The sequence below is a fragment of the Lactuca virosa genome, chromosome 7 (genome assembly GCF_052849685.1).
Source record: "Lactuca virosa cultivar CGN04683 chromosome 7, Lactuca_virosa_CGN04683_v6, whole genome shotgun sequence".
Classification (NCBI taxonomy): Eukaryota; Viridiplantae; Streptophyta; class Magnoliopsida; order Asterales; family Asteraceae; genus Lactuca; species Lactuca virosa.
Window position 1 is genome coordinate 62026783 of NC_136432.1, and position 11918 is coordinate 62038700.

Sequence of the window (11918 nt, forward strand, 5' to 3'; positions counted from 1 at the left end):
CCAGCGACCTCGTCGTTTTTTTCAAAATCGAAGGCCACCTCCGCTGTCGTTGCTTCCTTCAAAAGTCGTGATCGTCTCTGCCGCCTTCAACCATCGTAGGCTACTCTTTCTCCGGTACCCGTCATGTAATACAACCACCAACATTTCTACTTCATCAGTGCAACTTTCTTTCTCTAATATTCGTCACTACGGAATGAGGAAGCCGTAACTGCTTCCGCTTTTTTTATTTTTTGGTGTAAAATGTTCTAGATCTGTTTGTATTTATTAATATGTTGGAGACCTGTGTGTGTAGGATGTACTTCGTGTTTGATTTCGATTTATGTTTATTAGTTTGTTGATTCTCTTTTTCTTTGCACTTCAGTTTCATCTATAAATCTTAGATATGGGTTTGTGTTTTTATTTATTTATGCTTTATAACTGAGAAAGGTATTATTATTTATCTTTTGTTCCTCTGTATATTTTTGTAATATTTCTGTGTGAGTTTCTGATGGTTTATAGTTTTGTATAGTTGAAGATATCATATAATTTGTAATGGTTGTTACATGAAGATCCGACAGTAAAGTTCCGACCTTTGAGCCTTAGATTTTTGGATATGAAAGGAAAGGATTGTTGGTTCTGGATGAAATGTATTTCAGATCTGAATGTAGAATGATTCTGAAAAAGGTTTCATTATTTGTATCTGAGATTTCTTTCTTTGGGTTATCCAATTTTTTTGTTATATATGTTTCAGGTCTCGAAGTTCATTAAGAGAAAAATGTTAAACAGGTTTCCTACCTAAGTTGAAGATATATTTTTTTATTTTATTGAAGATATTTATTTTTTTATTTTTTTTATGACTTTGTTAGATTTTTCTAATCTTTTTCTATATTACTTTGTCATAAATTATTATTTAAAGTTCTAAGTTGATTGTTTGTGAGTTTATTTGTGTACATTGTTTTAGATTTGGAAGTGAAATGAATAGTTAGATTAATGTTAGTTAAAATAAATACAATTTTATAAATTTGTGATTACATGTAATCTTAAATTGGTTCAGTTTATATCATTTTTTGAATACAAAAATATTGTTATCTGAGTTTTTAGAAGTTAAACATTTAACGAACATAACATTTATTTATTTTATTAACATTTGCAAGTTAAAATCTAATTTAAGTTTTATCATAACATTTTTAATTGTACATTTTAATCACTATATTATAGATTATTTTAGTTAGAAAAAAGTAAGAATAAAAAAATTATCATTTCTTTTATACATAAAATGAAAAATTACTACAAATGACCTTTTTAGATAAAGATATTATTTTTTTGCTAAACTCTCTAATGTGTTCAAAATTAACCTTAAATATTATAATATTTATATTTTTAATCTAAAGTACAAACGTCATTTGATATCAAAATATTATTAATTAAAAAATAAAAAGAATATTATTAATTAAAAATATTTTGAGCAAAAAGTAGAATACTTTTTAAAAAATAAAATATGTATAAAAGAGTTTTGATAGTAAAGAAAGAAAAATCAACGCTTTTGATATCAAAATATATGATTTGACAATACATTAATTAAAGTCTACATTTTTATTACACATTTTGGTAGCGTGCTTAAAATGTTTTTTACATTTAACCATAACCATTTAACAATTATATATGAAAACATGTATTTTATTAAAAGGTATTTTTTTTATTCTTTACACAAATCCTTACATTTTGAACCAATAACTAACATATGTTATCAATATGTTTAAAGTAATAAATTAGTTCAAAAAAAATAAATACATATATTCGGTTAATATGTTTGAAGTCATGATTAAATCTAAAAAATACGAAATATAAAAATAATGGTGATTGGTGACATGTATCGGGAAGCAACAAGAAAAAGATCTAGATATGATGATGATATGCATGAGGAAGTGCTTAAAAAAGTATTAATTTTGTAATATCCATTAAATATTTTAGTAGTCTTACTATTCATAATAATATTTACATTTGGTTTATTTACTATATTTTTAATAATTTTTTTTATCTTAAATATAGTTTAAATATTTATTTATAACACTTGAACAAATATATATAATATTATTATTATCTTGGTGTTAAGAATCAAAATATCAATTTATATATTTAACATCGTGTTGAAAAAAAATACTAAGGAAATATATTGTACATGCTTCTTATTTTGGTTTCAATAAAACAAAAGTCGCAACTTACGGATAAGTCAATGATAAGAGCAAATCTTATGCAAATATAATAAGAGCACGGTAATTATAAAAAAAATAATAAAAATTAGTTCTGAAGATTATTAATTACATTGTTTTTATTGAGTTTGATGTTTTTAGTGCAACATGAATTAATTACAAATATATTTTATATACATACACTTTTCTTTTAATTTTATATAAATCATTATAATAAGCCATATTAAGACAAACATAAAAGGAATGAATTTCACCGCACCAGAAACAAAATGTAAAAAAAAATGCTATATATTTAATATTTAACTTTTCATATGTTTATGTCATGTATATTTTAGCAAAAGAATGCAACATTTTTTATGTTAAATATAGTTAATTATTTATATATTTAATATAACATATTTTCACCTTTTCAATTTGAAATGACACAAATAAAATGGAAATTTATCATCTCAATATTATTCGCTGAAATGAAATTAATCGTCGTCCATTGCGAGATAAAGAGTAATAGAAGAGAATTACTATTTGATGTCTGTCTAGAGACAACTGATCGCCGAAAGGAACAAATCTCTGCATGAAACAAACCAAAAGGAAACAATTTGACGACCGCCGAAATGAAACTAAATTTCGTTCCGAACTAATCGGCGGAATAAAACAAATCGCCGCCGCCGCATCGCGCGGGCACGCTCCTAGTATATATATATATATATATATATATATATATATATATATATATATATATATATATATATATATATATATATATAGGTTTAGGTTTTATGGAAAACAAAAACCCTAAAAGTCATATATATATATATATATATATATATATATATATATATATATATATATATATATAGGTTTAGGTTTTATGGAAAACAAAAACCCTAAAAGTCATAAAAATGCATAAAAAAAATACTTAGAGATCACAAATCTTTTTTTTGAATTTATAGGTACAAAAATCTCAACTTTATTAACAAATTCATTGAATTTTTAAAAAAAACAAAAAACAAAAAAAACGATTTTTTTACTTTTTTTAGCGAATTTGTTAATAAAGTTGCGATTTTTGTACATATAAAGTCAATATATATATATATATATATATATATATATATATATATATATATATTTGTGATCTTTAATTATTTTTTTTATCTATTTTTATGATTTTTAGGGTTTGTTTGTTTTCCAAATAACCATTCTCTCTCTCTCTCTCTCTCTATATATATATATATATATATATATATATATATATATATATATATATATATATATATATATATAGAGAGAGAGAGAGAGAGAGAGAGAGGAATGATCATTTGAGAACCTATAGTTCCCCGAGAACCCAAGAACCAAATAAAAGCCGTTAGATCAAAATAATAGAAGGTCAAGATGATTTGTGGCATTTTTGTAAATAACTGGAAAAAATAAACACGGGGGTATGGTAATTAAATTAATCGAAGGGCATTTATGGTAATGAAATCAATACTTCCACCAAATCAATTTCCACCGAATCAATCGTCTCATCATCCCTATTTCTTTCTTTCTCTTTTCTCTCTCTTTCTCTTTCTCTCTCTCTCTCTCTCTCTCTCTCTCTCTCTCTTTCTCTCTCTCTCTCACACACACACACACACACATTTTCATTCTTCAGTCTACACCACCGGAATCTATCCTTCACTGTCATCGTTGATTAATCGATCACCAGATTCACCTCCTCAGTTGCCCCCTGAGAAGTTGACGTTGGAACTACTCGCCTTTCCGAAGTCAGATCTGAGTTTCCGGCTCTATAATCGTTGTTCTCTTCCGATGGTTGTGGAAGTTGAGGTGTTACGTCTCCGAAGCAAGTTTGACTGTTAAAACATCACGAGTGACTATGGTAGTACCCTTGACGACGATCAACCTCATGCCGATGCATCCGAAGCTCTAGCAGCGGGCCAGATTTTGTACTGCCTTTGATTATAGGTTAGGCTGCTTTCGAGTTTCATAAAAATTCCTTACTACATGAAGTTAATTCATTTTTCCGTTGATTACTGTTAGGAATTATACATTAAAGTTACGTCTATACAATATAGAATAATAGATATGGATTAAGCACTGTGTTTTCAATTATTATTGTCTCTTTTGTTTGATTTTCTAATCGAACAATTTACAATTTACAATTCCATATCAGATCTCGATAATAATTAATACATTAAGCACTTTGTGTTGTTATGTCTCTCTGTTTTATGTGTACGTTAGATTGACTGCTTACCATTATTTTGAATCTAATAATCGGATCAGGACATTGTTTTTTCTGTGAATATCATTTTCTAGGGCTCATGATGTGTTTTCTGATTTAAGCATAGATTGGTGATCAAATTAACCTCCTCAAAAAGCATATTTGACACTAATTCAACTTCAGCGTTTGAATTTATTAAATTTTGCTTGTTAATAAACTGAAATGGTGTTAGTATTGTTACATTACTCTTAAGAATCTTATAGCTGTTGTATAAGTATAAAGAAAAATGATGGGATATTAAGCAGCTTATAGCAGTGCAATCCAAGATAATACTGAGTCTCCACTTGAAGTGCAAAATTCATCTGAAATGGAACAACGTATGAGAGAAAAAAGGGCTGCTACTCACATCCAAACTGCTTTTCATGGATTTTTGGTAATAATTATTTCAGCACTATGTTTTACTTTTATAACATTTGTTTACCACTATGTTTTACTTTTATAACTTTACATTTTTTCACATATATTGGTACTTATATATTTATATCAACTGTATTTTTTATAGCAAGTATTTTAGAATTTCTGTCATTATTTTGTATCCAACATTTTTTATTAAACTATTTTATAAATTTATCATTTTATATCAAGTTGTAAGAGACTTAAATTAATTATCAAATAGAAAATTCATGTGTAAACTTCAACCTTAGAGTTTTCTAAATCATCATAGTTATTTTACATAGTCTGCCATGTTAATTTCCAAAACTTTAACTTGCTAAATCATCATATAGTTTCAATATAAATTTTATCATGTTTCTTGTTATTTATATATTTAATCCAATTTGTTAGTCAATTGTTGGTTTGGTTGAAAATTACGCAGGATCCTAAAGCACTATACAAGTTATTTTTGTTAGATGAGAGTAGCAGTGGACGACTTTCTACTAAAAGTCAACTTATGGTGAGTCATGTTATATTCTCTTGGATTCTAATATCTTATTTAAAATTGGTTTATAACTTTGAAAGTAGATTTGAATCTTTGATCTCTATTTTCTTTCTTAATACAACTCATGGACAGTTATCTTTTTTACTTAATGGGCTTAATGAGTTCAACACTTAAAGATGGACAACTATGGTTGTTTCTTTTTTACTTAGCTAAATTTATATAAAGTTCAACGTTGTAATTACATGTGATTCACATGTAAATCACATATGAATTACATGTGATTCACATGTAAAACAAATGTAATTCACATATGAATTACATGTGATTCACATGTAATTCACATATGAATTACATTCGATTCACATGTAAATCACATATACTTCACATATGAATTACATGTGATTCCTATGTAAATCACATATGAATTACATGTGATTCATATGTAATTCACATATAAATTACATTCGATTCACATGTAAATCATATATAATTCACATATGAATTACATGTGATTCACATGCAAATCACATATGAATTACAGGCGATTCACATGTAAATCACATATGAATTATACGTGATTCATATGTAAATCACATATGAATTACATGTGATTCACATGTAATTCACATATAAATTACATGTGATTCACATGTAAATCACATGTAAATCATATGTGATTCACATGTGAATCACATCTGATTCACATGTAATTCACATGTGATTCACATATAAATCACATTTGATTTACATATGATGTCATATGTAAATGTGATTCATATGTGAATTGCATGTGATTTATATGTTAATCACATGAAAATCACATATGTATTTTTGTGAGTGCTTTCGCATCAACAATTTTTTTTAAATTTTCTTGTAGATTTGGAAGAAATTTTGGTGAATATTGAAGAGGTGAAAAATGATAAATTGAAGAAAATAAAGAAATATTGACACGAAGACATGAAAACGCTTTGAAATTTGTAGCATTTTTTATTTTTTATATTTTATTTTGTATCGAATAAACTACTTGTACTATCATTTTTATAGATTATTTAATAAATATGAAATTTGTTGTGATTTTCTTACGAATATTATAGTATAAGAAATGTACATATGTGCATTTGAAAAAGATGCACATATGCACCTAAAAATTTACTTTTTAAAAAAAATGCAGTTTTTTTTAAAAAAAAAGTGCAGTTTTTTTTGAAAAAAATGTAATTTTCTTTAAAAAAACTTACACTTTTTTTTATTTAAAAATGCAGTTTTTCAAAAAAAATTGCAGTTTTTTTTTTTAAAATTGCAGTTTTTTGAAAAAATTGCAGATTTAAAAAAAACTCAATTTTTTTTTCAAAAATTCATGTTTTCTATAAAAAATTGAAAAATCTACATTAAAAAAAACGAAAAATACTATTTTCAAAAAAAATATGAAAATTTGATTTATGATGTAAATTTTTAGACATTTATATTAATATGTTAAATAACACAAAAAAAATTAAACATTAAATGAGATTGGTAAGATGACGATCATGTACTTAATGAATTACTTTTGATCCAACGCTCCACTTTTATTTCTCGGGAAACTATGAGTTCTCAACCGATCTCAACCCTATATATATATATATATATATATATATATATATATATATATATATATATATATATATATATATATATATATATATATATAGGTTTAGGTTCTATGGAAAACAAAAAACCTTAAAAAAAACTCTAAAAATCATAAAAAATGCATAAAAAAAATACTTAGAGATCACAAAACTTTTTTTTGACATTTTTTTTATAAAAAAACGCAGCTTTTTGTTAAAATTGGCTGAACAAAAAAATAAAAAATCAAAATTTATATTTATTTATTTATTTATTTTATTTTTTTTATAAAAAAAAATAAAAAAAAATTCAAATTTTTTTTAGCGAATTTGTATAGAAAGCTGCGATTTTTTAAAAAAAAAAATTCAAAAAAAAGTATTGTGATTTCTAAGTATTTTTTTTATGCATTTTTATGATTTTTAGGGTATTTTTGTTTTCCAAATAACTCTTCCCGATATATATATATATATATATACATATATATATATATATATATATATATATATATATATATATATATATATATATATATATATATATATATATATATATATATATATATATGCTTAGGTTATTTTGTTTAAAGTAATTATTGTGTTATTGTATGCATAAATGTGGGCCAATCAAATTTACTTATTTTAAGAAAGTGATTAATATATATTATTGAATTAAATATAATTGAAAAAATCATCTTAATTAATTACAAGGGTAATTTAGTCAATTAATATAGATTTAATGAAGGAAAATTGCATTTTTTAAGGGATCATAGATTCTATTAATTTTAGAAATCCGATTTTACGAATTATAATTCTTTTAATTCGGACATTCTGACAGAATATGTTTATGAGTATATTCAAAAATAAAAATATTCTTGAACCATAAATAATAAAAATATTCTTGAACCTATTTTTTGATGATGACTTTAAAAACTTCTTGAAGAATAACAACTTCTTGTAGAATAACAAAATCTTGAACAATCAATTGAAGAATAAAAACAAAAAATACATTATTTCTTCTAGAATACGGGTAACAATTGTTAAGAATTACATTTATTGTTGAAGAATAAAACTAAAATGTCATTTATTCTAAAAGAATAATGTGGTCCGTTCTTCAAGCATCAACTTCTGTGATTCCAACAGAATTGGAATTCGTCATTCCATTCCAACAGAATTGGAATTCGTCATTCCATTCCAATAGAATTGGAATCTCACCAATATCATCCATTGAATCATCTACATAAATGAATAAGATTATTCCAAGATTCACAATGTACAGAAAGCCAAACAGGATCTGAAATAACAAGAAAGATATTAAGCCAGCAACAAATTTATGTAATTATGAAATACCAAATGCAAGTAAAAAATCACCTGGGCAGGATACAGCTGGCCTCCTGTAACATATTGTATGTCACCTTCCTTCTTTAACAACAAAATCGATAAATAATGTTTAAAATATATATGAGAAAATGAAAGCAAAACCATTGAAATATGAATTTAAAACCTTAAAACGGGTTCTTGAGCTTTTGTTCTGTTCTTTGACATTTTATGGTCAACTCTAACTTGTCCCTTCCGCAATCCGAGACAAACAAGCACAAAATTACCAGAAGCTTGTGAAACATCGCAAAGGCCCTTGGGATTCGCAAATGTCTCGATCTGTTGCAATAACTTCAAATCCGTGAAATTGTATACGAATATCTTCTGCTCCAAAATCACAATTATCCGATCTCGCCTTAACCGAACTCCACGAACCTCCGATCGAAAAGATAGCTCACCTATGCATCGGCCCTGATGATCATCCCAGATCATAACCTTATTTAGAGGGTACTGAGGCTGAGAACCGCCTCCGACTAACGCAAGTATATTGCATCGAAACAGCATCTCCACGATCCCAATACCGCCTCCATTTTCAAAATCCCGACGGAAGATCCCAATACCACCACCAAGACCACCTCTGTTCGATGCTTGATCGCTCGATTCTTCCCTCTCCCGATCTATGAAGAAGACGATGAAGGGTCGCTGGTGTCGATTTGTTCAATTTAGGGTTTTTAGAATCAGTTTTTAGATAAAGAGGAGAACGGGATTTAAACTGGAGAGATACCATGATTATAGGGATTATTTTTGGAATTTATTAAGCAAATTACTAAATTACCCTTATTTATTTATTTAATTTTTTATTTAATTTTGATTGGCCCACATTTATGCATACAATAACACAATACTTAGTTAAAACATTTGAACCTAGCTATATATATATATATATATATATATATATATATATATATATATATATATATATATATATATATATATATATATATATATATATATATAACTTAGGGCTGAAAATGAAAGTTCAAAATAAACGGTTTGATTTTTGGTGGGAACAATTGCTTTTACCTTATTTTTGTAAAAGAATTTAAAAAGGCCTATTTTTATAAGAAACTAAGTGTCGACAGTTTTTTTTCTTTCTTTTTTAGGCAGTATATTAAAGAAGGCCAACACCTAGCGATGGAAACAAAGATACAAAAGTGTGGACACTTGTTTCTCAAAATATCGATATAATTTGGTAGTAAATATTAGTCATAGTAAATATTATTCTTGTGGTCGTAATTGCCTGAGGAAATATCAGAAACGATAAGATGACGCTATATCGTTAAATTTTCAATCACGTAAAAAGATTTCTCACACATGCGTCCTATTGAATTTTTTTACTCAAATTCTTTATTTTGAAAATATTTTGTATCAACGGATATTTTCTTCTAACAAGCATCTCTAGCCCTTAGCAATTGGAGCACGTGGATCTCGTGAAATATAATATACTTAAAGCATGAAAAATGGTATGTCGACGACTATACAATCCCAAACTCGTATATATCTTATCTATATATATAGTGAAGCACGTAATGGTTAGATGTACAACTTCAGTGAACATTGCCTGCCCAGCTTATCTGAAAATACACTCAGAGCAAAATGGTACTCGCTTTCACCATATATATTCAGAGAGTTTGTTATATTTGCAATATTAGGTTTACATGGTTTCTTTCAACTCTTTTAGTAATATATACTTTTATTTTGCATCCATATATGTACGCAGTCAGCCAGCAATGCCGTATCAGTTACACCTTGGGGAGGTAAGGGTGGATCCCAACCCTGGGAATTCATATTACCTGATGGTGCTAGGCTTATCGGGATCTCTGTAAGAAGTGGAGTTGTTCTAGATTCCATCTCCTTCACTTACAAGAATCAGGAAGGCACCCAGACTACTCGACCATTCGGTGGCACCGGTGGCGCACCTTACGAGGTAAGTTTTGAATACATCTGTCATGTATACAAGTATCGAAGTTACCTTCTTAATTAATAATATAGCAGTCAAAATATTTATATTTCGGTTTCAGACTGAGACCTTCTCTAACGATGAGTTTGTCATTGGGATTAGTGGACGTGTCGGATCACTTAACGATCTCACTGTGATTACGTCATTGTCCATCCAGACCAACGTCATCACTTATGGGCCATACGGCACAAACCCGGGGGTTGATTTCTCGATTGGTGTCAATGAAGGTAAGTTTTTGGGATTCTATGGAAGGTGTGGGGCTTATATAGACTCTTTGGGTGTCATTCTTCAGCCGAAAATATGATAGATATGTGCATGAATGTTGTGTTTGATGGAAACAAATATTGTTAAATGCATGGCCGTATCGTTTCATCTTCTAAATGTGGTATTCATATGTATTTTATATGTTTTAAGATCGTATCTAGTTTCTTCGATGTGAGACTATGGAAATAAGGTCGGATACGTAAGAATTTACAATTACAATAAGCACCCTTGTTGTGCATTTGGTTTTTTTCATGTACGTACCCTTGAAGCTACTAAATGGATATTTCATGCTTTCTTCATTGCTTACTTCCACAATAAATTTGGTTTTTCTTGTGTTGATTCTTTTAGTTTATATGTACAATTATCTTAAGTTAGGTACATACAATTATTTTTTATTTTATTTATTATTTTTTTTTTTTGAAGTGTTTGAGGACTCCCATTTAATTATACTTTCATACATGTAAGTGTAACCATATAAAGAAAAATCAACATACTACAGGACCGCTATATATGTCCCTCATGTGTCATGCACATGAGGGTATTTTGGTCTTTTCACATATCCCTCTGTCTTCATGATCAATATTTACCTGGAATACCAAAAACACAAACTCACCAAGACCATAAGAATACCAAGAACAGTCATCTTCCTAACCTATATGTTTGTGATCATATACATAAACCTTCAGAATCCATCAGTTTGATATTTTGCAAATCGGTGTTGAATCAGGCTTGGCAAGTTGAATCGATGTTAAGGTTCATCAAACAAATCAATTGTTTTGAATTAATCCATATCTGGTTTGGAAATCGATGCCCTAAACCAAATCCTCCTGTCTGCTAAAATGTTTTCTTCTTCAACCCTCATCCTTAATTAAGTTGACTTAAATAGGAATATCCAGGATAACATGGATCCAAACTCATTCGAAGGTTACACTGCTAGAAAAATGGAGGGATACCAACAAGCAATTGCGTTGGTAATTAGTAGGAAACAGGGTTTACGTACAAAGTTCCGACAAAACCAGTTTGTTGGGAAAAGGGCCGTGGGAAATCGGGTACCTACAAAATTCCAACGAAATTTCTAACAAATTTCCTACAGAATATTTCGTAGGAAATTTCCAACAAAGTTCCTACAAGGCTTCCTTACACAATATTCCCAACGGAATACAAACATATCATGTTTCTAACCTATTTCCAACAAAATATTTCCAACAAAATATTTCCAACAAAGCTCCAACAAAATTTCAATTTAATTTAAAAAAAATCTTTTTTAAAATAATCCAGGTTTTTTTTATACATTTAACTTATAATGATACAAATCAAAGATATTAACCTACAAAAACATAAATACCATAAATTACTCTTAACAAAATACAAATCCAATATA

The 11918-nt window shown here is 27.7% G+C and overlaps 1 long non-coding RNA gene across 1 annotated transcript; it reads left to right on the forward strand.

The window, feature by feature from the left end:
* The first annotated feature begins 9852 nt into the window (after positions 1-9852).
* LOC145127894 (uncharacterized) lies at positions 9853-10735 on the forward strand. The gene is made up of 3 exons (XR_013716512.1): positions 9853-9912; positions 10034-10240; positions 10335-10735. It is a non-coding gene; the product is annotated as an uncharacterized LOC145127894 (long non-coding RNA).
* The last annotated feature ends 1183 nt before the right edge of the window (positions 10736-11918 follow it).